Source organism: Sapajus apella, unplaced genomic scaffold (genome assembly GCF_009761245.1).
Source record: "Sapajus apella isolate SASKATOON/1434 unplaced genomic scaffold, GSC_monkey_1.0 scaffold49, whole genome shotgun sequence".
NCBI lineage: Eukaryota > Metazoa > Chordata > Mammalia > Primates > Cebidae > Sapajus > Sapajus apella.
Genome location: NW_022436989.1, coordinates 8,551,893 through 8,575,562, shown reverse-complemented (window position 1 = coordinate 8,575,562; position 23,670 = coordinate 8,551,893). Strand labels below are relative to the sequence as shown.

At 36.4% G+C, this 23,670-nt stretch overlaps 1 protein-coding gene and 1 long non-coding RNA gene across 4 annotated transcripts in view; one reads left to right on the top strand and one right to left on the bottom strand.

Annotated features, from left to right (window-relative positions):
- The window catches only part of CHRM3 (cholinergic receptor muscarinic 3), a 507,932-nt gene that overhangs the window by 189,036 nt on the left and 295,226 nt on the right, over positions 1-23,670 (top strand). The gene's annotated exons all lie outside the window — the stretch shown is intronic.
- On the bottom strand, positions 2,515-5,574 carry LOC116526017. Its single transcript, XR_004257924.1, has 2 exons — positions 5,184-5,574; positions 2,515-3,146 (listed from the first exon to the last, which is right to left on the bottom strand). It is a non-coding gene; the product is annotated as an uncharacterized LOC116526017 (long non-coding RNA).

Here is a 23,670-nt window from a genome sequence, read left to right as displayed (position 1 = left end):
TTGTATTTTAGTAAGTCAGGTACTTTAAGTGGAGAGATAAAATATGAATTTTAAATGGCCACACCAGGGTTAACTTGGTTTGTAAAATATAGTCACCATCTTCTGTCAAAATCTGCAGAGCATACCATGAGAAAGAAAAACAAATAGATGAATACGCATTAATTATTTCCCAAGCGCTTTGCTTCAATTAAAAAAGTTACCCTGCAATGTCAGTTTTATTTATCATTCCCATTTTAGAGATGAGAAGGCTTTCTTCCAGTTGAGTCACATAATTTTGCTTAGGAGAATTCAACTAATAAATCATAATGCAGATCTTGGTTCAATGTATTGGAAGTCCATCTACATTCTACTCATCCATGCTATATCTCTGAAAGAAAAATTTCTGTCCACTCCCTGCTCTTCCTCTGGAGGCAGACAGGCCCAGTAACCTCTGGCGTCTGTGAATTAATGTGCTAAAGATGTTTAGATTTTTTGTAAAACAATATCTGAGGCCAAGCTGAGTCAGAATTGACTGAAAGTTATATCGTTGTTTTTTGCTGCTGTCTTTTTGTGAATTTTAGCTCTGGAATAACACCAAAGCCTATTAATACGTAACTGTGTCCTATGTAAGCTGTAAAGGTCTTTATGTGAAAATTGTGGAGGTGAGCTTGGATGGCAGCCTATTTTTTGCAGCATGGAAGTTTCTCAAAGCAAATGTCAGGGCTTTGAATACTCATGAATCAAAACACAGACAAAAAAAAATTAAGTAACTCTTAGAATCCAAACTAAGGCCAGAAAATATTCCCCTTCCTATTCTTCAGCATTTCAAGGATATTGTCCCTATATCCATCATTAATTTTAAGTTTTCAGCCGCTCTTTTAGAAAGATTTCAGTTCTTTTTATTTTGTACTCTGGGATGTTATAAAGCAGATATTTTGCATGCTTGCTCCTTGTTTCCGTGGGGAAATTATAATTTTGACACTAGGGAAAAAAAGTGCTATGTGACTCTAAATTTCTTTCAGTAAGTTATAATTATTTCCTGCACTTTATGTGATGTTTTCTGAGCTACACTCAGTTCTAGGTTTGATACTAAAAGTTTGGATTGGCAATTTTTTGCCTCGTCTTCTTTCTAGATTCTGTCTGGTAGATACCAAGAGAAGAAAGGGAAAGTTGAAGCTTTAACTTCATTATTGATGGATATTGGCACCTCCCAAAATACAGGTCTCTTGGATGAAGCTGAATTTGAAAGCATGGCTGGTTGAGAAATCTGGGCTCCTACCGGCTCCTCAAGCCCGTACCTTCTCATGCTAGTAGAGAAGGTGGAGCCATGTCCTCTTTTTTTAAATTACCATACTTTAAGTTCTGGGGTACATGTGCAGAACGTACAGGTTTGTTACACAGATATACACATGCCATGGTGGTTTGCTGCATCCATCACCCCGTCATCTACATTAGGTATTTCTCCTAATGCTATCCCTCCCCTAACCCCCACCCACTACTATCCCTCCCCTATCCCCCCACCCCCTGACAGGCCCCAGTGTGTGATGTTCCCCTCCCTGTGTCCATGGGTTCTCATTGTTCAACACCCACTTATGAGTGAGAACATGTGGTGTTTGGTTTTCTGTTCTTGTGTCAGTTTGCTGAGAATGGTGGTTGGCCACGTCCTCTTCCCTGAACCAGGAGAGAGTTGGCTTCAGCTGTACCTCACACATTATGTCACAGGATGATCAGAAATCAGTGCGGTGAGCCTCCTGGCCACCCTCTGGCAAGCAGGTCCCCGGCTTCACCTCCATGTGCTGTACAGAGCAGTGAGGTAGGTGCTCGTGGCTTCTTTCAGATCCATGATACTTGCCACAGAGAGACAGTGACATGCGGCTTGCTCCTCACTGAAGGGACCAACTCAGCCCTCCTTCCTGTAGTAACAACAAAGTCCCAGGGAGGCCAGCGTCTTACCAGTCATTTACTGCAGCTTCTTTGCTTTTGATGGAAAATACAGTGACAAGAGAGACATAAGGTAGATAGAGTCCTCCCCTCTCCCTTTGCCTTTCCCTCCCAAAGACACCAGAAAGAACTTTTCTTCTCATCGAGAATTTTATTCATTTATAAGCTGAGGCAAGAACATGAGGAAGCGGGGGGCTGCCTATGCAATATGAGGAGGAATTTTAAGCCAACTGGACAATGAAATAAGAGTGCACTTGGCAGAACTGACCTGTAGACCCTTAATAATCTTTATTTAATTTTTCTGTGTATCTACCTGTCTCTCTGTCCCATAGTTCTTCCTTTCTCAAGTTGTCTTAACTCCTAAGCAACAAAGTCATTTTTCCAGGGCTTACTTCAGGAAGTGTAGTCACATTGCAAACGTGTATTCTGGCCAAGAGAAACATTTCCTCAGGCTTAAATCTAAAGAAACTTTCTCATTTGCTAAGCAACAAAAGAAGCTTCATATTGACTTAAATTTTACAGATCTTATTTAACCAATCTGGTTTTCTCACACATGCTAATTATACTTTTATTAGACCAGTAAACAAACTTACCCATTCTGATTTTATTTTCTTTCAAAGTTATTTTATTTTCTTTTAAAGTACAGAGCTCTCTAAAATTTGATTTTTAAACATTCCATCCGACCAATAGATGAGCTACACATCACTCTGCTCTCTTAATTCAAAGCATGTAACATCTTTTAAATTCCATGCAAATATTGCATAAAAACTTTTGAATACATTATGCCATTTTCTAATTTTAAACGAACTTGATTTAAGCATGTATGCAGATTGTTTCATTTGCTGGCTGGAATACCAACCCCTGCAGCTCCCAGTGAGTAGACAAGCCTAGGGGCAGTATTTATGAAACTATCATTTAGAATATTGATCAGCCTCCACATGATTCTGTCGAATGTGAGTTCTATTAGAGATGAGGTAATGCATCTGAAAGTGCCTCTTTGTATGGGAGTATTTTTATTTTGTTAACAAAGAATTCATGGACCCTCGGGACATAGCACAGTGCATGGCATGCAGACGACCCTCCACAAATTACTGTGGACTCACTGAATACTCATTAATTCACTGTATGGCCATAATCAAGCTCTTCATAGAAAAGTTCAGTTCTCCTTTTCGTTTGACATTTTCAGATGTCCTGTTGCAATGATTCTGTACACAATCATCTTCCTCCTGTGAACAAAAGATGATTTTGAAAATGAAAAGAAAATGAAAGATCAGTGAGACACTTGGAAAAATATTTTTAACTGTCTTATGCCCCAGCGTCCTGCTGCTCTGTGACAAAAGAACCAAAATGCCCCTAGACCAGGTGCACAAGATCCAGAAAATGCTCCTAATACCAGTTATGACTTGTGTTTCTGTGGAGCGTTACCATCTACAAAATACTGCATAGACTTTGAATATGTACAGCAGTGGAGTGAATAGAAATACATGTACATATTTCTCAAATGCCCAGTCCACTTTATAGGCAAAAAAATCACTTGTTAAATCCACCATAGACCCGCAAATGGTACAAGAAAGTAAAACTGTTCATCTTAATGAGTTACTGAAACTTTTTTTTTTTTTTTGAGACAAAGTCTCACTCTGTTACCCAAGCTGGAGTGTATGATACAATCCCAGTTCATTGCAACCTCTGCCTCCCAGGTTCAAGCAATTCTCCTGCCTCAGCAACCTGAGTAGCTGGGATTACAGGTGCACGCCACCATGCCCAGATAAGTTTTGTATTTTTAGTAGAGATAGGGTTTCACCATGTTGGCCAGGATGGTCTCTAACTCCTGAACTCAAGTGATCCACCCTCTATCGGCCTCCCAAGGAGTTGGGATTACAGGCATGAGCCACCGCGCCCAGCCTGAAGCATCACTTTAAATGAGAACTGGAAAAGTATTAATTCTCATGAATAGTTAATGTACTGATTACAATGAGGAACCAAATTTAATGTCTACTAAATCACTCAACTGAGTGAAAATAGCCTCCTACCTGTGTAGACATCTTTCTGCCAAAGATAATTTAAGGTGCTAATTGCAAGCACTGTTCATGGGAAAAAAAATCACATATTAATGCATGGAAATTACATAAAACTATGTGTATATATAGTTTCCTATATATATAGTTTTATGTAATTTTCATGCATATATAAAACTATATATATAGTTTTATGTAATTTTCATGCACTAATATGTGAAATTTTTCATGAACAGTGCTTGCAATTAACACTATATTTACGTAATTTCTTTGCATATATATAAAAAACTATATATATATATAGTTTTATGTAATTTCTGTGCACTAATATGTGAATTTCTTTTTCATGAACAGTGCTTGCAATTAGCACCTTAAATTATCTTTGGCTGAAAGATGTCTACACAGGTAGGAGGCTGTTTATAGCTTTATATATATATGGTTATATATTATATATATGTCTGACTATGCATCTGAAGAACTTGTAAGTTCACAATACACACATGATTTTAGAAACAAGATTATATATATTTAAATGCCATAAAATGACTTCATAAATGTAAGCAACAAATCTAAGTACTTTTATTTTTTATTTAAAAACCCACCTTTTTAGCATCATTAATTTTTAAAATCTTTTTTTTTTTTTTAATTTCTCTCTGAAGCGTATTATAATGTTTGAACATAGATGGTCTTGGACCTAAAATTGTAGATGTGACGGATCCACAGGACTCACGGTCACCTTCATAGATCATCTAATCTGTCTGTCTCCTTTTTTTCATCATCCCTCAGAAGGCCAGGATAGTGGATTTGCCCTAGGAAACCATAGCTACTCCTGGTGTGGAGTAAGTGCTGAACGTGTGTTGATGAAATGACTGAATTTCTTTCCCTCGTACTTTCCCTTCAATTTATTCAGTGATTTAAATCAACCATTAAAAGTATGTTAAATTCCCCTTATATCTCGGGGTATATAAAGACCAATAAGTTATGATTCCCATCCCAAAAGACTTTATATCTGACAGAAGGAGAGGACAAATATACAAAGAAGGCTAATATACCTTTTACAGGTAGAAAACAAGTGCATTTGAGAACCAAAGGAAAGATGGTCGGTTCTCCTGGGGATGGGTATATCCCTAAGAAGATTGTTTTAACCATTTTTGTTAAGATCAAATTTTATAATTGTTTAAAAAGTCTTTATAAATTAAAAAATTCGAGATTAAAAATTTCCCCTATCCATTTTCTAGGGTCTCTTACCCTTTCTTCAGGAAACTCTTTATCCCAATTCTTCATGATGCATTTTAAACTTGAGTTCCTTAGTTTCTCCAGGGAAGATAGAAAACATCTGATTGGTATCCCTTATTTAGCAATCTGAATTTTTGGCAGGCTGAATTGCTGGATCAAAACCAAAAAGATTAAATATAACAAGAATAAACATAAAACCCTATATTTAAATTTAAAATGTTATCATACAGATAAAAGACAAGAGAAGCACTGATTTTCATGGGGAAAAAAAAAGAAGGCCTGAGGATTTCAGGTGGCTACAAACTCAAACATAATCCCACTGTAGGATATGGCTGTTGAAAACCTAGCACGGTCTCTGGATCTCACTTGGGATTCATGGAAACAGTCTCCACATCACAGTAAGTGGTAATGCTCATTATGCTGGGTGCCGGTGAGAACACATGGGAAACGGAGTGGGTTCTGTGTGTTACACTGAAAGTTACGGAAAGCTGCGTATGAGGAAGATATTCACATGCGTATCTCTAGCCCTGCTCTTCTCTTCATCCTCAGTCTTGACCAATGGCTGTGCACCTTTCTCATTGTCGCTGGTGACAATTCCCCTTCTCTAAAATTGCCTTGGTCTTCCTTCCTGCCCAGGACAAGTTTCTCTCCTGTAACACACATTTCTATGACTAGTGTTGGTACTCACTCCACCCACATGGAAAATTCTACATCTCCTTCACCTTTGCCTCTGCTTTTCTGACATTTCCTGGCACAGAGACAGGATGGACATACTTCATTGTCTTGACTATCGCTGGAATCACCCCACGCTTTTGTCTCTTGTGTTCAGTTCACATTTTCAAAACCCACATTTTTAATTATTAAATTTTATTATTTAATATTACTAAATATTGTTATCAGGATAATATTTTCAAGGCTCATTCACATTATAGCATATATCAGAAAAAATTTGGTCACACCATCTCAATGTGCTAAAGCAATGACTTCAATTGACAGCTTGGGATGTGTTAAAGTCAAGACTATAGCAAAATTCACTATGCATGCAGTTTTTTCGTGGGGGCGAAAAAAAAGAAGATCACTCTGAACTAAGATTCTGAACTAGCATTTTAATAAACACTGAAGTAAATGGATGGACTGTCAGCTGAAGTTCAGAATAACTGGGTCCCTAACAAGCGTGTTATTGGGCCTGTGTCTGAGAATGCAGTGCACAGTTATAGAGTTTTATCTAAGTAGCTGAAACCTGCCGCAAATTTTATGTCCTGAAAAATGATAGCACTTTGTTTATTTTTATAAGGAAGAAGGGTGTCATTTCTATGTCCTCAAGAGAAAAAGTAACAAGTAACATCGGAGACATTTGCTTGGCTTAGGCCCAGGAAGTCGAAGTTCCGAAGCCTTGATTGGCGGGGCCTTTTACTGTTGGTCACTCTTAAGCCCTAGATCCCTGAACTAGAGCTCTGAGCTGGCAGAGCAAATGGTCTCGTGTTTCCAGAGTTCCAGTCTTTTATTTTCTCTCTGGCGAGGTAGATTGCTTTCTGTAAGAGGAGCCTATTCATTTGAATTAGGCCTTCTCACCATGTCCTCATTAAAAATAGGTAGAGTCCCTGCTACATGACATCCATGTATAGTCTCATGTCCTAGACATTACAATGGTATAACTATATTTAAAATTGAATTTTGCTCTCAGAAATCTTCATCACAGCAAAGAGGTTTTTGCTTTGTCCCTCAAAAATAGAACTAGTCTGAAAACTTGTGACCTTAACAATATTTTTTTCATTTAAAATGTACAATTTAATGGTGTTTAATGTAACAAAGTTTTGCAACTATTACAATTAATTTTGGTTCATCTTCATTACCCTGAAGAAAACCTCATGCCTATTAATAGCCACAACATTCTCCCCACCTCCCCAGCCTTAAGCAACCACTAATTTATTTTCTGACTCTATGGACATCCTATTTTTGAAATGTCATAATAGGTGAAATTACACAATTTTCCAAAAGACCATTTTATCTCATGGTCTTTTGTGAGTGGCTTCTTTCACTTAGTATAATATTTTCATTGTTCATTCATGTTGTAGCATATATCAGTACTTCATTTTTTTATATCATCAAATAATATTCCATTGCATGGATATACCACATTTCATTTATCCGTTCATCAGTTGGTGGGCATTTGGGTTGTTTCCACTTTGGGGCATTATGAATAACACCTCTATGAGCATTCATGTACACATTTCTCTATGAGCATTCATGTATACATTTTTGCGTAGGTAAGTGTTTTCATTTCTGTGGGGTCCACTGCATGGTTTTGTGCTTAATCGGGCATTGCTCTCTGTGGTTTCACACTGGTTCTTCTTTGTTGGGCTCATGATCTCCCACTCCACCCCACATCTACTCTTCCTCCTAGGCACACTTCAGACTCCAGCACCTACCCTGTTGCACAAGCCAGAAACTCACACATCATCCTTTGCATCTTCCTGGCTCCTCATCCTCCACCCTTCTGCAGCCCATGTCTAGTCCAGTTGCAGCTCAAATAGAAGCATTCCCCAGAGAAGCTTTGCAGATCAAATCAATCAGGTCGTCAATTCTTTATGTACTTTACCCCTCTGTTTATGTTTATGGGATTATTTGATTAGTATCTGTTTGCTAACTATTTGACCTTATACTTTTTTAAGCATGATGTGATATACCATGATTGACCTTAAAACCAAAATTTTATTTTTCACCTAGAGTAGCCCTTCCCATTTTTTTCTCATCAGTGACTGTCAGCTTTTATGGTGGTGGTCCATTTTGTTTTGTTTTTGTTTTTTAATTGATCTTCAGTCTGATGCCTGAGGCCCTGATTTCTTCTTTAGTTTCCACTATCTTTTTAATAATCGGATTCTTTAGATTTATTTCTTACGTTAGACCATTTCTTTTCAGCAAAAACAAAAATACTTTATTTCATTTGGCTGAGATCAATTCTGTGATCTGTTTACTAGGCTGTTGTGATTCAATATTTAGTTCACACCACTAGAAAACTAAAGGTGAACTATGATGACGAGTATTAGAACTGAGCAGTTCAATATGGTAGCATTTCTCAACTTGAGGATACAGTGTCAGGCTCTACATGAACTACCAGGTTAAACAAAATATCCACTGATAGAGATCTTCATTCAGGCCCAAGGAAAGCAGAAGTCATTAGCGTAGCTGACATGTCACCACAGCTGATTACGAGCTTGTTCAAGAGCAATTCTTAGCACCTATAACCCTTACTGAAAATCAATTGCCATTACATTGTAAAAAAATCTTTAGAATGGTAATTAAACCCTGATGTTCAAATCCACTGATAAGCAAGTTCATCATTTACTGTTCTATATAACCTCTTTAATTGTGTTCTTGGGTATTTTCTGTGACATTAATATCTTTTTCCTCTCTTTTAAGCTGTATTAATAATTATCATCAAACATGTAATACATCAGAAAGTCTTATAAAAAGTATAAGCAGGTATCCTTTTTTCTCCCTTTTACTGTCTAAATTATTTTGTTAGGCTTCAATTATTTCCATATTCTGTGTTCTGACACAATTTTCTGTTTTCAGTTTTAACATTTGGAAATCAAAAGTGAAGTACTTTTTATTGAGTTGTTTGATTTACCAGTAAGAGAACAAAATTGCATTTTTAAAGCCAGACAAATTTGATAAGCATAGTTGTGCTACTTGGGAGTTTGTTGACTTTTGTTAGGGAGCTAAAAGTGGCAGCAACAAAGCCTTTCCCCAAATGGGTTTAATTTTCTATATGTGGTACATATTACAAGATGCATTGGCAAAGAATACATTTTGCAAGATGCCTGTGTTTACAAAAAGCATTGTTTGTATCCATACAACAATATCTTTATTGTGAATGTAGCTGTGGTATTGTTGCACTGGTATATAGGCTCTAGTTTAGAACCTGTGAATTTGTTGTCACAGAATCAATTTGTCATGGGTGAAAAGGCTCATTTTAGTTCAAAGTCTGCTATAAGACTGTCTTCACCATCTCAAACTTTTGAGGTGTTTTGAGAAAGTACAATTTCAGATCCATTTGGGGTCATTTCACAGTTTGATCACTCACTATTTCATTTTTAATAGCTAAAATTCAAGTGGCATGCAGAAAAGTTCTGGAATATATGGTGGAAAGAAAGTCTTTTAAGAAAGGTAATTAGTTGGCCCTTCATAACCCTGGTTTCTGAATTCATGGACATCAAAAATCTTCAGAAAAAAACTGTGTCTGGGCCAGGCATGGTGGCTCATGCCCGTAATCCCAGTACTTAGGGAGGCCGAGGCAGGTGGATCACCTGAGGTCAGGAGTTCAAGACCAGCCTGGTCAACATGGAGAAACTCCATCTCTACTAAAAATACAAAATTAGCTGTACATGGTGACAGGGGCGCCCATAATCCCAGCTACTCAGGAGGCTGAGGCAAGAGAATTGCTTGAACTCAGGAGGCAGAGATTGCGATGAGCTGAGATCGTGCCGTTGCACTCCAGCCTGGGTGACAAGAGCAAAACTCCATCTCAAAAAAAAAAAAAAAAAAAAAAGACAAAAAATATATATATAGTGTCTGTACTGAACAAGCATGAACATTTTCTGTCATTATTCCTTAAACAATACTACAAAACAACTATTTGCATAGTATTTACAATGCCTTAGGTGTTGTAGTTAATCTGTAGATGACTTAAACAGGAAGCTGTGCATAGGTTATACGCAAATATACCATTTGATATCATGGACTTGAGCCTCCCATGTTTCAGTATCTTCAGGTGGTCCTGGAACCCATCTCCTGCAGGTGCCAACGGATGACTGTAGTAGTGTTTGGAGTGACTGAAAGAAGAGTGTGTCTTCAAAATATTTTCCATGACTTAAGATACTGATATATTCAACTAGATCTCTACTTTTTAAGTTATTTGCGTATGCTTTATTTTTATAAAGCAGAAAATCCTTGGATTTATTTAAGTATTTGGAAACAATGTATTTCCAGGTTGTTTGCTTACTTTCCTCGTGTTATAACAGCGTTTTCTGACTTCTCTTTCAATTATCCAATTTGCCAAGCCTGGGAGATTTGTAAGTAATCTTGGGACTATATTCAGTATTTATTCATTTGGGTGGAAGAGATTAGAATTTTCTTTAGACAAACAAGTCCGACTTACTTAAACCATTTCACTCTAAAATGGTACATTTGCTCCAGTGTGGTTGAAATTTGGATTGTGTACCAGGGGGATATATTCTGATTTAAACAGCGATGGCAAAACATAGCTCCATTTTTCTATTTTATTATTTATTTCTTTAATTTTCCAGATCCATAATTATGAATACTGTTATACCAGTACTTTTTACTATATGTTGTTATTTTTAAAAGATAGAACCTTGCCTAAATCATATAATGTCTTTACACTAGGAATCAGTGTAATTTCATGCTTCTCATTTTTAATCAAAGCAAAACAAAATCCACTTTTAAGTGTATTAAGGTAAACCTGGATGCATTTATAAAATTTAAAGTTTATGCAATTTTATACCTAATGCTTGCTCCATATCTCTTTCACCTAGAACATTTGAGGTCTCACAGAAATAAATCAACATTGAGATAACCTCGCTAGGGCTGCCTGCTTTTTCATTCTTTAAAACTAGTAATTTTCCATCTCTGACTCTTTCCACGAAAGGCATTTACAGCTCCTGGGACATTTCAGCTGTTGACACTTTAGAAACCTCCAACTCTGTGTAGGTGTTTTGAAGTAAATTTGAAACATGGAGGTGGAAGAAAAGCCATATGTCCCTAAAAGTTTTATTTAATGTTTTTAAGTGGAAGGAGAGCTGCAAGTAGAAAAGGGGAGGCTGTCAGCAGCTTGTATGAGGGGCAGAGTCGCTAAGAAGATAACCAAAGTGGAGCCTCTATTATTTAAAAAATTCTTAGCAAAAAGAATGAATCGTTGTTTAACTCTTGGAAGAATAGGACAGGTTTTAAAAATAGCAACAGAACTATGACGTTTCTTTGCGATGGCTCAAAATGTATTTCAAAGATAAGTGTATACCTGACGAATTTTAATTAATTAATTGATTAGTTTTAGATCAGAGAATGGACTCTAGTTTCAATCATTACGCTTTGATAAGGATGTTTTCTTGTAGCAATGTGTATTTCAGTGTCTAGAATGTGAAACACATTCCTGAAGAAACAGATGCCATCTCTGAGGCCCAGGTGATTTTAAAATGGATTAGTATTTAATGGACAAGGGAGCAGCAAAGTGGCTTTTTCTTTAAGTATCTGCACATGTATACAACTACTATATAATCTTTTAAATGCTGTACAAGTGACCAAAAATTTTTAAGAAGATTCAGGACACAAAGAGCAAAGATGTTTCATTTTTCTATGTGTGGCTATGGAGCAGAAGAGAGGAGAGCAGAAGTCTGAAAATGAGAACCTTTTTACTAAGAAAATCACTTTTTTGTGATTTTCTAAATAGCTCTTAGTTTAAGCAGGAGAGTCAAAATAAAAATTAAAATCAACACAGTCACATAAATAAACCAAAAGACTATATGGGTGAAAACTCTGTTATAATTCACTTCAACTTATATTTTGGGATATTTCTCTTTTTATAATATTCTACCATTTTATTATCATCAACATTCATTTTTAGATATTTCCTTTGAACTGAGCATTGGACATAAAAGAAGGCATAGGATATGTTCTATTCTCTCTATGGATTTTCTTTTTTTTGTTATAAAAAAAATTGCCCCCTTATTTTTGTTTTCAATGGCCTTATACACAGGGAAATTCATTTCTGAATGCTAAAGTGATATGCAGGACAGCATAACCATCAGTAGCTATCCTATAGCAGATACGGAAAGATCTTGTCCAAGTTATTAAGCCATATGGCAGTAAAAGCTCATTTCCGAACTTTCTGATGTTGTAAATTGTTTTACATGTGATGACGGCAGTTAGCTTTCTCATCATGAATTGTTTCTAATTATAACTTTTTATTTGTTCTTTTGTCTCTTCGTAAAGTCTGGCCGTATCATTACAATACTACCTTGCGTTTACTGTTCTCACTTTCCCTTTTACCCCACTTTAATTACAAATAACTGAATACTAAAATATTTAAAATGTGAAAATGCTATAAATATTTAAAATACTAAGATGCTTTCGTATTTCTTGACTCTGTTTTGGTTTTTAAAAGAGCTTTTATCTTCCAATCAACAGCATTCCTCATCTTCTGTAAAAGCCTAAACTTGTTGATGGGATTTTGCTACTGGGTATTGCTGAGGTCATAAAAAGAGAGAAAGAAAGAATTGTCAAAGCTCTCCTTTCCCCTAAAGAAACTTGGACAATTTTTTTTTTTTTTCCTTAGGGAAAAGGAGAGCTTTGACAAATCTTTCTCTCTGAGAACGGGGGTCTCATGTGCAGTTGAGTGGCAATGTCTGGGGACAGGGCAAGAGCTCAGAGGAAGTTCTAATGAGACTTGACTTAGTCATTCAGTTCTCCATCATAAAATTAACTCCTGAGCCTTAAACATGGCACATAGAAAACACAGCCCAGAACCAGGAGCTCTTAAGGCCAGGAGCATACACCAGCATGCACAGCTCACAAACGACTACCAGGGTGGTGAGGATCTCCCTCCTCCTTCAGTACTTTGTAAGACACCAGGATCTTGGAAAGGCCTCAGTTATTATTGAGGTTGTTATTGTTCTCTTATTATTATTGTTTAGATTTCCCTGCCAGTCCAGCAGAAGGGCTTAAATCTGGATCTATGTTGATTCAGAGCAAACAAGAAGCGTGCTATGCCTTGGCTCCCTTGCATCTAAAATGTGCCCTGAGATGAATTCGTACTCATTACATTTATAGTCTTATGAAATTGGTATAATGAAAAGGCTGCTGGATTCAGGCTCAGGAGACCTTGATTCTAAGCCTGAGCTTGCAACTTGGTCTTAATATAAATGCCTTTATAATTGTATTTTGATTGAAGTGATGTTAAACTGAGTTTGTTTTATCTGAGCCTGAAATTTTAGAGGTTGCTTGATTAAAGGTTCCCAACTAAGAATAAGACACAAATATGGTTTGAAACGAGTCCCAGATAGCTCAGAGCAGGGACAGTGCCCCCCTGACTTGTTTGGAGAAGGAGCAGCACAGGTTTCAGGTTTCTTCAAACTTTCATTTGGCTCCTAAATTTTGAGTGTGTCCAAACTGCTCTGAAATACCAAAGTAGTCCTTGTCTTTTCCCCTTCCTCTCTCTTTTTCAAAATGGAGAATACTTTTTCCAAATTTGGGAAAACGGGCTGTGAGGTCAAAATAAGGGAGAGTGTGGACTGTGTTCTCTCCCACTCCCACTCCCACCCAAACCCATGCTGCCATCAGACTCGCACAGAGGCCACCACGCATGGACACTTCCCACTCAGCCACCTAAACATTTATGTACCACTCACTCACGTTTTGGCCCCTCCCTAATCTCCTCCTGGCTGCTCCTTCCTATAATATCTTTTCTGGGATCTTATTTCTCCCTTGCATTAAAGAGATCCCTCCCTCAATCCCATCTTCCATTGTAGACATCGCTCCATTCCATTCCTTTCCATCACTAGGAAACTTAAGGGGATGAAGGACCTTTAACTTCTTGACTTCTTTGTCTCCTGTTTTTGCTCAGCCAACTGCAAGAGAGATTCTCACCATCCAATAAAACAATAACTATTTCATTGTGAAATACACAGGGAACTTCTCCATCCTCTTGTTGAACTGTCTTCCACAGTGACACTCTTTTCTGCAGTGACAGCGCTCTCCCTCATAGTTTCTATGACGTCTCATCTGTTGTCAGTCTTTTTTCCAAGCTCCTGGTGGCTTTTTCTCCACGCTTTGATCCTTAAATGTTAATGTTTTTCAGGGTCACTACTAAGTCCTCTGCTTAATGTTTGTTTCTTTGTTTTTCTGACACTATATTTAAGGGTTTTCTATTTTGCCCTTGGCTTTAACTTCTATCCATTTGCTGCTTATGACCAACTTTCATCTCCCACCCATACTTCCCACCAAAGGAGGGCAAGACCTGTATTTCATAACTTAGGTTACAGATGCTACCCAACTTTCCATGGGGTTATGACCTAAAAAACCCATTGTAAATTGAAAATATGATAAGCTAAAAATACATTGAATACACCTATCTACCGAATATCATAGTTTAGCCTAGCCTACCTTAAACAGGTTCAGAGCGCTTACATTAGCCTGCAGTTGGGCAAAGTCAAACACAAAGCCTATTTTGTAATAGTGTTGAAAAGCTCATGTAATTTATCGAATTCCATACTGAAAGTGAAAAACAGAATGGCTGTATGGGTACTCAAACTGTGCTTTCTACTGAATACATATCACTTTCACACTATCCTAGTCAAAAAATTGTGTCCGATCATCCTAAGTCAGGGACTGTCTATATAGACCCACCTGACTGTGCCACCAGCTGTCACACATAAAATGCACATGTAAGAACCGATTCCTCCCTAAACTGCACTTTACTGTTTATTCTCTCTTCTGATTAAAAGCAGTGCCACGCAGCACCAAAACCAAAAATCTCAGTCAACTGTGAATGCTTCCATCTTCATGAACATCCAGTTCATGACTGAGTTTTGTTTAACTCTCAAAAAATCTCCAGTGTCTGCCACTTGCTCTCCATCCTCACCTCCACTCTTTTTGTTCAGACCCGCATCTTCTGTACTGTGGCCATGTCAACAGTGATGTTGCTGGTTAGTCTCAGTGGGCCATCCCAATGCACTCTCTGCTCTCTTTCATCCTGTACGGTGCCCTGGGAGGCTGACCCTTATGTGGGCTCTTCTGCTTGAATGAAACTTTGGCTGTACTCCGTTTCACCTGCTTGTGCACCTCTCCCAGTGCATGGGAATTGATAGGCTTTTTACCAGATTATGTCAGCTAGGCTCATGTCCTGGAAAAGGAATGGAAACAAGAAAGATGACTTTTGTTCCCAATGAGTGGCTTTTCTCCTCAGAATATACTAAATTGAAAACATCATGTTTTAATTTTCAGAAAGAATAGAAGGGTAAAATGGTAAGTTACTTTATTGAAGCTTAAAAAATAGGAATTGAATTACATATGCAACAACTTTTAAATATATCAAAGGAGTATTTCCTTCCTCTCCCTCTCTTCCTGCCTCCTTCTCTCCCTCCCTTCCTTCCTCCATCCCTCCCTCCCTTTTTTCCCTTTCTTTCTTATTCCCTATCTCCCTTCCTCCTTCCTTCCCTCCCTCCCTCCCTCCCTTCCTTCCTGTTTTCTTTCACATATCATGCATTCTTTCTTTCATTCATTTCTCATTTCTCTCTCTTTTTACTGTGTGTCATTTAACATTAGTCTCTGAACATATCTTAAATGACAATGTGTTTTCTCCATTACAGTGCAATGAAGTTCATTTGAGATTTTTTTAACCCATTGATTAAACGTATGTGGGGCACGGGGAGTAATTTTAAAGCTTAATGATGGAAGCCAGGAATCATTTCTCTCATTTGAAATATTATTAGTAGGAATTCAGTGGAGAGGATTATATAACTTCTTAAGTGGATCTTCACATTTCAGGAAATGTATTAATTATCCTAAGGGAGTAAATCCCATACTAGAACATTCATTTCAGCCAGTTCCCCTCATCCTCCACTCTCAAACTTTGTGTCTTCCCCAGTTAATTTACTGAGGTCTGTGCTGTTTGGTGATGGATGGGAGGTTTGTGTGAGTGATGGTAATGTGAATAATGGCATTACTTGGTAATGTTTACTATGGTAATGTTGGGTTGTTTCCTGATCCATAAAACAAGCAAATAATTTTTTTGACCTAACTCATCCCTTGTGATGGAAGTGGTTTTTAAGCTGCATTTTCTTAAAGGAAATGTCAATATGCATGAAAAGCTGGCAGAGCTTACTGAGCCATAAAATAGGAAATAAATGGGAATGAGGTTAGAGTCAGATAAAGGAAATGCATTTTAGAGAAAATGTGGGCCTATTAGAGTTTTACAGTCTTAAGACCCATTAGAAAAAAAAAAAAAAAACCCTCATGGGTACCAACTGTGTAGCAATGAAAAAATTAATTAAGCACTCCGAACCTTCAGTCTTAATATTTTTGAAAATGGTAGGAAATACTTTGACACACTTTTGTGATGATGAAATAAAAGAGTTTATCTATGAAATATAGTAAGTGCTAATATAGTAAGTGCTCAACAAAGGGATAAATGGTGGCTCTTGCTCTGCTTCTGTGGCTACTGTTGTAGTTGTTATTTAGACACTTTTGCCCTTTTCAGTGTTTTCTGTTTCTGTGCTCTTTATATAAATTGGAACACTATCCCTTTGTTCCCAGTAGTTCAGTCGCTGTTTTACACCACATTAGTCTTCAATTTAAAGCTTCTACACTGCCTCCTTCTTTCATCTCACAATACCTTTACTTTATAAGTGCCAATAATGTCAATAAATTGATCCTGTTTTTTAATCATATTTTTAATAAGAGGAACCACTTCTGACTTTAAAATTATATATATATTTTTTCTTTTTCTTTTTTTTTTTTTTTAAGACGGGGTTTCACCATGATGGTCAGGCTGGTCTTGAACTCCTGACCTCAGGTGATCCACCCACCTCTGCCTCCCAAAGTGCTAGGATTACAGGCGTGAGCCACCACGCCCAGCTAAAATCATATTTTTATGATAAAAATTCATTCTAGCAAGAAACATCTTAAAGATAAATAAACCTTTATCTTTAACAATATCTAAAATTGTCATTTTAGATATTGTTAAAGTATCCATTTAAGATTATGAATTGTGGTAAGAAAAGAAAATAACTGGGAGAGTGAAATGTTGAATTCACATGGGATTTTCATTAGTGCTGCAATTTGGTAGGAGAAAATAAATTAACTATCTGCCCTTTAAAGTCCATCTTAAACTCAAGAAAATGAAATAACTGTTAAAATAAGCATTGTAAACAACAAGCAGGTAGTAGGTACCTAATACATATTTGTTTCATTAAGTTCAATGTGCAAATAATTGTTTATGAAGCCTGTTGGAAGTAGTTCCCATGTAGGGCTAGAAACACTTTACTAAGCATCTACACAAAAGTTTATTTTGTAGCAGTATTTGCAGTGATGGTGTAAGGAATGTTCATCCGGCATTGAATTATCAGAAATGTTGCATATGCGTTTATAAACTTTTCAGATTTATACTTATAATTGGAGAATTCTTTAAAATGTCTTTGATTATGTAACACATAACAAAATTTGCCATCTTAACAATTTCTACATGTACAGTTCGGTAATGTTATTAAGCACACTGTTGCTCAAAATGTTATTAAGTACACTTTCGTTGTGCAACCACTCCAGACCTTTTTTATGTGGCAAAACTGGTACTCTGTACCCATTAAAATCATTTATCCAATTCCTCCTCCCCCAGCCTCTGGCAACCACCATTCTTCTTTCTGTCTTTAAGAGTTCGACTGCTCTAGATGTCTCATATAAGAGGAATCATACAATATTTGTATTTTAGTGCCAGCTCATTTTCACTTAGCAGAATGTCTCAAGGTTCACCCATGTTGTAGTATGTGTCAGTTCCTTATTACAATAAGATAATTTTTTTTTTGGTAATTATAAAACTTCTTATTTTTTATCTCAAATTTTTTGTAGAGTCCTTACAATTAAATGCTAGAACATAGACAAGTTACCTTTTTGGAATGGATAGATAAAGCACGGATAAACAACAAAGCTATTATTTAAAGAATATCAAATTTTTCCAGAAGAGGTGCTATACCAGTACCATTCAGTGATAGGCAAGGTAACGAATTCTGTGGCATTGAATAAAGTAGGTACGTGCTAATTATGGACAGCTCATCTACTTGTTCTCACCTGGGCATGGCGTTCAGTCAGCATTTGGAAGGAAGATTGCTCTCAAACTAAGTACTAATGTATAGTCAAAGTCAACAAGGTCCAAGTTTCATGGTTTTATAGCCAGGGGCTTCTGTTTTTGTTTTTGCTTTTTCTATCTGGATCTAAAAACCAACCCTTTGCTTTACCAGAGAAAACACTAAATATTTCATGAAAACTAGCCTTATATGATTCGCTCACAGGGTACTTCAAAGGTATTGCTAACTCAAGTCATGAGTGCATGGGTATTAATTTTATTTTTATTTAAAAATACACACATATATACATGCACATTATGGACAACTTATAGATATGATTCGTTTTACAGTAAAAATTTGTTCTTCATTAAGTTCTATTTGGGGTGAAGATTATAACTATAATTTTCCATAGCTTAGTCATTTCCTACTCCTAATATTTGAAGATAGTAAATTATGGTCCAAATTCTATTTCGTTTACTTTAGTACTATTATCAATTTTCAGATATGCAGTTAAAGATGAAGTTAGATAACAACCACAAAACACTCAGTAATAGTAAAAAATGAAGAGCATTTATAAAATGTATATTTAAAAATTAAAATACATTTAAAATATTTCCTTGTATAAATCATTTTTCTTTGAATTAAACATCTCATTTTTGTTGTTCTTTGAGATTCAGATGCTTGATTAAACATACACATGTCCGTGTTTCTCACGTTCCATAAGTTAAAGGTAGTGATTATTTATACTTTAAAAAGTAAATTTATTACGTTGGAAATGTAATAAAACTTTAAATGGATTAGAACATTCTTAGCACATCTGGGAAACTCTAGGGGTTTTTTTCACTGACAGTCTGATAAAAAGAAAGCTTTCTAAATACAACTTAAGAGTATTGCTGTAATATTTATTCATCTCACTAACTTCATCTCCCTCACTTATACTTCCTGGACTAGATAAATTATTGAGTGCATTCTCACCTTTTTAGTTTATGACTGAAATTATTGAGATATGGAAAGATCGTCTCTAGTATTCCACAATATGTCTAGCAGCGTACTTGCTTCTCTGAGATTTATGTCCAGAGCCGGGTGAATCTGCTGGCTCTCTTTGCCCTGTATAGTCAGGGTGTTGGGTGGCAACTGCCCTCCGTAATGAAGGGACTGACCCTGGATCTCCAGAGGCAGGAATCATTTTCTGTGGCTTACGAATAATCCAAGAGAAGTAGATCTCGACACAGATGACATCTGATGCATTCCAACCTGAGAACTTTTAGATATTTTCGTTGTTCTCTTAATCCAGGGATTTGCAGATATTGCAGATAGTTTTCTTCTGAAGTGGTACAATGAGAGAAAGAAGCATGCTAACAGATATTTCAGAACTTCTATACTTTTTGAAGATTGTTCACTATATTTCTTGGTTGTTTAATTGCAGAGTAAGTTTTCTCCATTTTATTTTCTTAATAATTATTTGGGTTCATTTCTTTTGTTTTTATTCATTTATTAGAAGAATCTGTCCTATTAGAATTACAGTCTGATAATTCTAATTTACAATGTGTAATCATATCATTCATTTAAAGTTGGAATTTTGAGCGAAAATCTCTGGGTTCTCCATCGAGATATTTACGATAACTTAAGGTTTACGGCATTTATAAGGTCAGTTTATTAGCTATGTGACAACTACTTGAGTGCTAATGAAGGTTTTCCATTCAGGCATTTATAACACTTAGAAAGGTATATGCATATCAATGGTAATAAATATCATTCTGAGTTACTTTAGGTTTCGTTTCCAAGGGAGTTCTCCAGGTCTTAGCAGGGTTTACCACAGTCAAAACCATTTTCTTTTTTCTTTCTTTTGAGACAGAGTTTCCCTCTTGTTGCCCAGGCTGGAGTGCAATGGCGCGATCTCAGTTCACCGCAAACTCCGCTTCCTGGGTTCAAGTGCTTCTCCTGCCTCAGCCTACTGAGTAGCTGGGATTACAGGCACCCGCTACCACACTCAACTAATTTTTTGTATTTTTAGTAGAGGTGGGGTTTCACTATGTTTGTCAGGCTAGTCTCAAACCCCTGACCTCAGGTAATCCACCTGCCTCAGCCTTCCAAAGTGCTGGGACTACAGCCGTGAGCCACTGCACCCGGCAGGTCAAAACTATTTTCATAATACTGCTAAGAGACTGTTTGCCTTGTTTGCCCTCACTCTCTCAGTGTACAGTGTACTTGACCACAGGATTCATGAGTGTGGTATTGCAGTGGACAGAGTGCAGAAGCAGATAAGAGAATCTAGCTGTTTGTTTATTAAGCCAGATATGGAAGAGATTTGCAAAAAACGTAAACCATGCTGCTTTTTTACTACCTTTTTGTCTTAGAATTTGTAGATATTTTTTCAGAAAAAGATATTATGTTTAATTATGCTCATTTTAAATGGAATTATTATTTCTAACAGGTGAATTAAGTACATCTTTTTCATAAATTTCTAGTTTTAATTACTAATGTAGCAAATATTGATAGGTTTAATTTACATAAAGAAAAGCTCTGTGTGGCCTCAATAATTTTTAAGACTGCAAAGAGATCTTGAAACCTAAAACCTTGAGTCCTCTTACTCTAAGTTGATTGTCAAAATTACTAGATTTATAAGATGGTGTAGGCTAAATGAAAAGCCTTTGGGAGCCATGGTTTTGATTTGTAACTTTAATGAGTTTAAAATCTGTTATGGGGGTGGCCGGCAGGCTAACCCCATTCTTTCCCTGGGGTGATCACTTAATGACTCAATACTTTATCTCATCTATACAAGGAGGCTAGTCCTGGTACCTGCATAAGATTGTTGTGAGAAAGGAGTTAATACACTTAAGGTGCTTAGAATAATGCCTAGCATATCGTAACTGCACAAAAAATGTTATTTTTTTAATGTTAAAAAAAAAAAAGAGTTGTCAGATCCCCTTTAACAAATGCACAGGCATCCTGTTGAAACAACAACTGTTTCTTCGTTTGGAGGTTGCCTGGATTTCTTGTTTTTTATGTCCCTGGGGAATAAAGAGCAAAATTAATTATAGGGTCAGTTTCTTCAATAATTTCGGATGTTTACAAATTTTAAAACATAAGCAAACCCTTACTAAGCCTTTTCTTGCTCGTGGGAGGTTTTTGTTTGTTTGTTTGTTTGTTTACATGTAAATTATTTATCTCACCAAAATGTTATGCAAAACTCAAACTAAAACAATGCTTAGTAAAATCAACCATTCTATGTGTATGTGTGTGTATCACACATTTTGGAATTTGTTATCTCACCTGAAAAAATCCTAAACCTAACATGCCTTAGTTTTATTATGTCTTTTTTTAATGCAAGTGGGCTATAATATTTTAAAACTGCAATGCTTGTTTCTTTGCTTCTATTCACTTAATATTAAAAAATATTTTATATTGTATTTTGTGTTCTGCTTTCTATTTTATGATTGCGACCTGAGTATGCATTATTTGTTTGCATTTAGAATCAGAGAAAGCTTTCACTGAGCAACTACTCATTGCCTCAGGAGTTTATATATTTTAAAAGAAAGACGTCTTTTCACTGGAAGCAATGCCTAAGTATTTATTAATAGCAAAGCTGTTTTCGTGCTTTGTGAGGTTCTACCTACCTTTTTTTTTATAGGCTCCACTCTATATCATAATAAATGTCATAAATTGCACTCATATCCAATGTTAAATAAAGTTTTTGTTATAGTTACATTTTAAAGTTTGTGTCTAATTATATTGTGAAATCATTTAGTTATAAACAAGTCAAATTCCTTTCTCATTGGCTGAAATTTCTGAATACGCACCATGGTAGATGTGGGATGCAGCTCAAGTATTCTGCCCTCTGAGTCCTTGTCTGTTTATCACATAGGCCTCCCTCGCTGTTCAAAGGTTGCTTTGCTTTTGAGAATGTTCCCCCCATACTTATTGTTAAGTTTATTTTTGTGTGTTTTAATAAATTAGAATTTCTAAAAAGAGCAGTTCTGAGAAAATTCTTGTTTGCAAGGGTATTTCCTCCTGGATATTTTTATCTTTTTTTTTTGTATGTCCTAAAATAAGCAACATGAGTACTTTTACATACAAGGAAGTGCCACAGCTACAATTGCCAAATCCACGAAACAATACGCCTTGATAATTCTGTGTTTGAGAACATTTCGTATCTTGCAGCACCACCTTGCAAATGCAGTGGAATGACAATGGTACTGTGAGCTTGCCACTCAGGAACATGAATGAAGGTCAACATTTATGAGTTCCATTACTTAATTCTGGAGGAAGAAATGGCAATTTTCAGCAAGACAACAGTTTTAAATACAAAACTATTAGACAGAATGATTGCTCCAGGAAGAATTTTAACTTCACAAATAAGTTAAACATGTTATATATAGCAATTCAATCTCAAACCATTTTGGTACAGGTTTCCACTTGTTTTTTAAAAATTTTCTGTTTGCATACATTGCAGATTTTTGAAAAGTACCGTAAATCAAAACAGAGTTGATCTATGGCTTTTTTTTAACCTTTGCTAAGGCATAATTGATATACACTGCACATATTAAAGTGTACCATTTGAAGTCTTGACACACGTATACACATGTGAAATCATCAACAAAAGCAAGACGATGAGCATGTTCCACACTTTGTAATACTTGCCATGTCTTTGTAATCCTTTGTAATCCCTCCCTTCCACCTCTCACCCTCATTTTCCATCACCAGGCAACTGTAGATGCTTTCTGTCTGTATAGATTAGTTGGCATTTTCTGGACTTTTAAATGAATAGAATGATAAACACTGTACTCTTTTTCGATCTGCCTTCTTTCACTCAGCATAATTATTTCGTATACTTTTGCGTCTGCCAATAGTTTATTTCTTTCTCTTGCTTAGTACTATTCCATTATGCCTGTATGCCCCTCTTTGTTTATCCAATCACCTCCATAGTTAGCTGGCTTTTTTCCAATCCTGGGTTGTGGAAGTAAATCTGCTGTGAATATCCACGTACATTTTTATGTGTGGGAAAATGCTGTTGTTTCTTAGGTAAATACCAAGGAGTAGGAGGTCTGGGTTATAAGGCAGGTGTATGTTTCACTTTTTAGGAAACTGCCAAACTCTTTTCAAAAATGGTTATAGCATTTTCCATTTCCAGCAGCAGATGACAGTTCTAGTGGCCCTACCTCCTTGCTAATACTTGTCATGGTCAGTATTTTCAGCTGCGGTCATTTTAGAGGATGTGGTACTTGTTTTACTTGGCATTTCCGTAATGACTAATGATCTTGAGCATCTTCTCATAGGCTTAGTTAGCATCTGTACAGGTTCTTTATTGAAGTGGCTATTGAAATCTTTTGTCTGTATTTCCACTGGGTTGCTGTCTTATAGAGTGTAATCATTCTTCATATATATTTAGGTACAGGTCATATCAAGGTATGTTAAACATACTATAAAACAGGCAGTGTTTTGTGGTTTAAATCACCTTTTTATCCCGAAATTCATCAAAGGGAACTTTTATATCCTTTAAAATCGATCTTAAAAGAATAATCGAGACTACGAATCAGTTCTAGTATTACCGTTCATGCTCCAAGAGCTGTGATACTAGAATTTATGCATCTTAGTTTTAATACCTCTCTCGCATTTGATTGTAATTTCTTTTTAAATAATACATT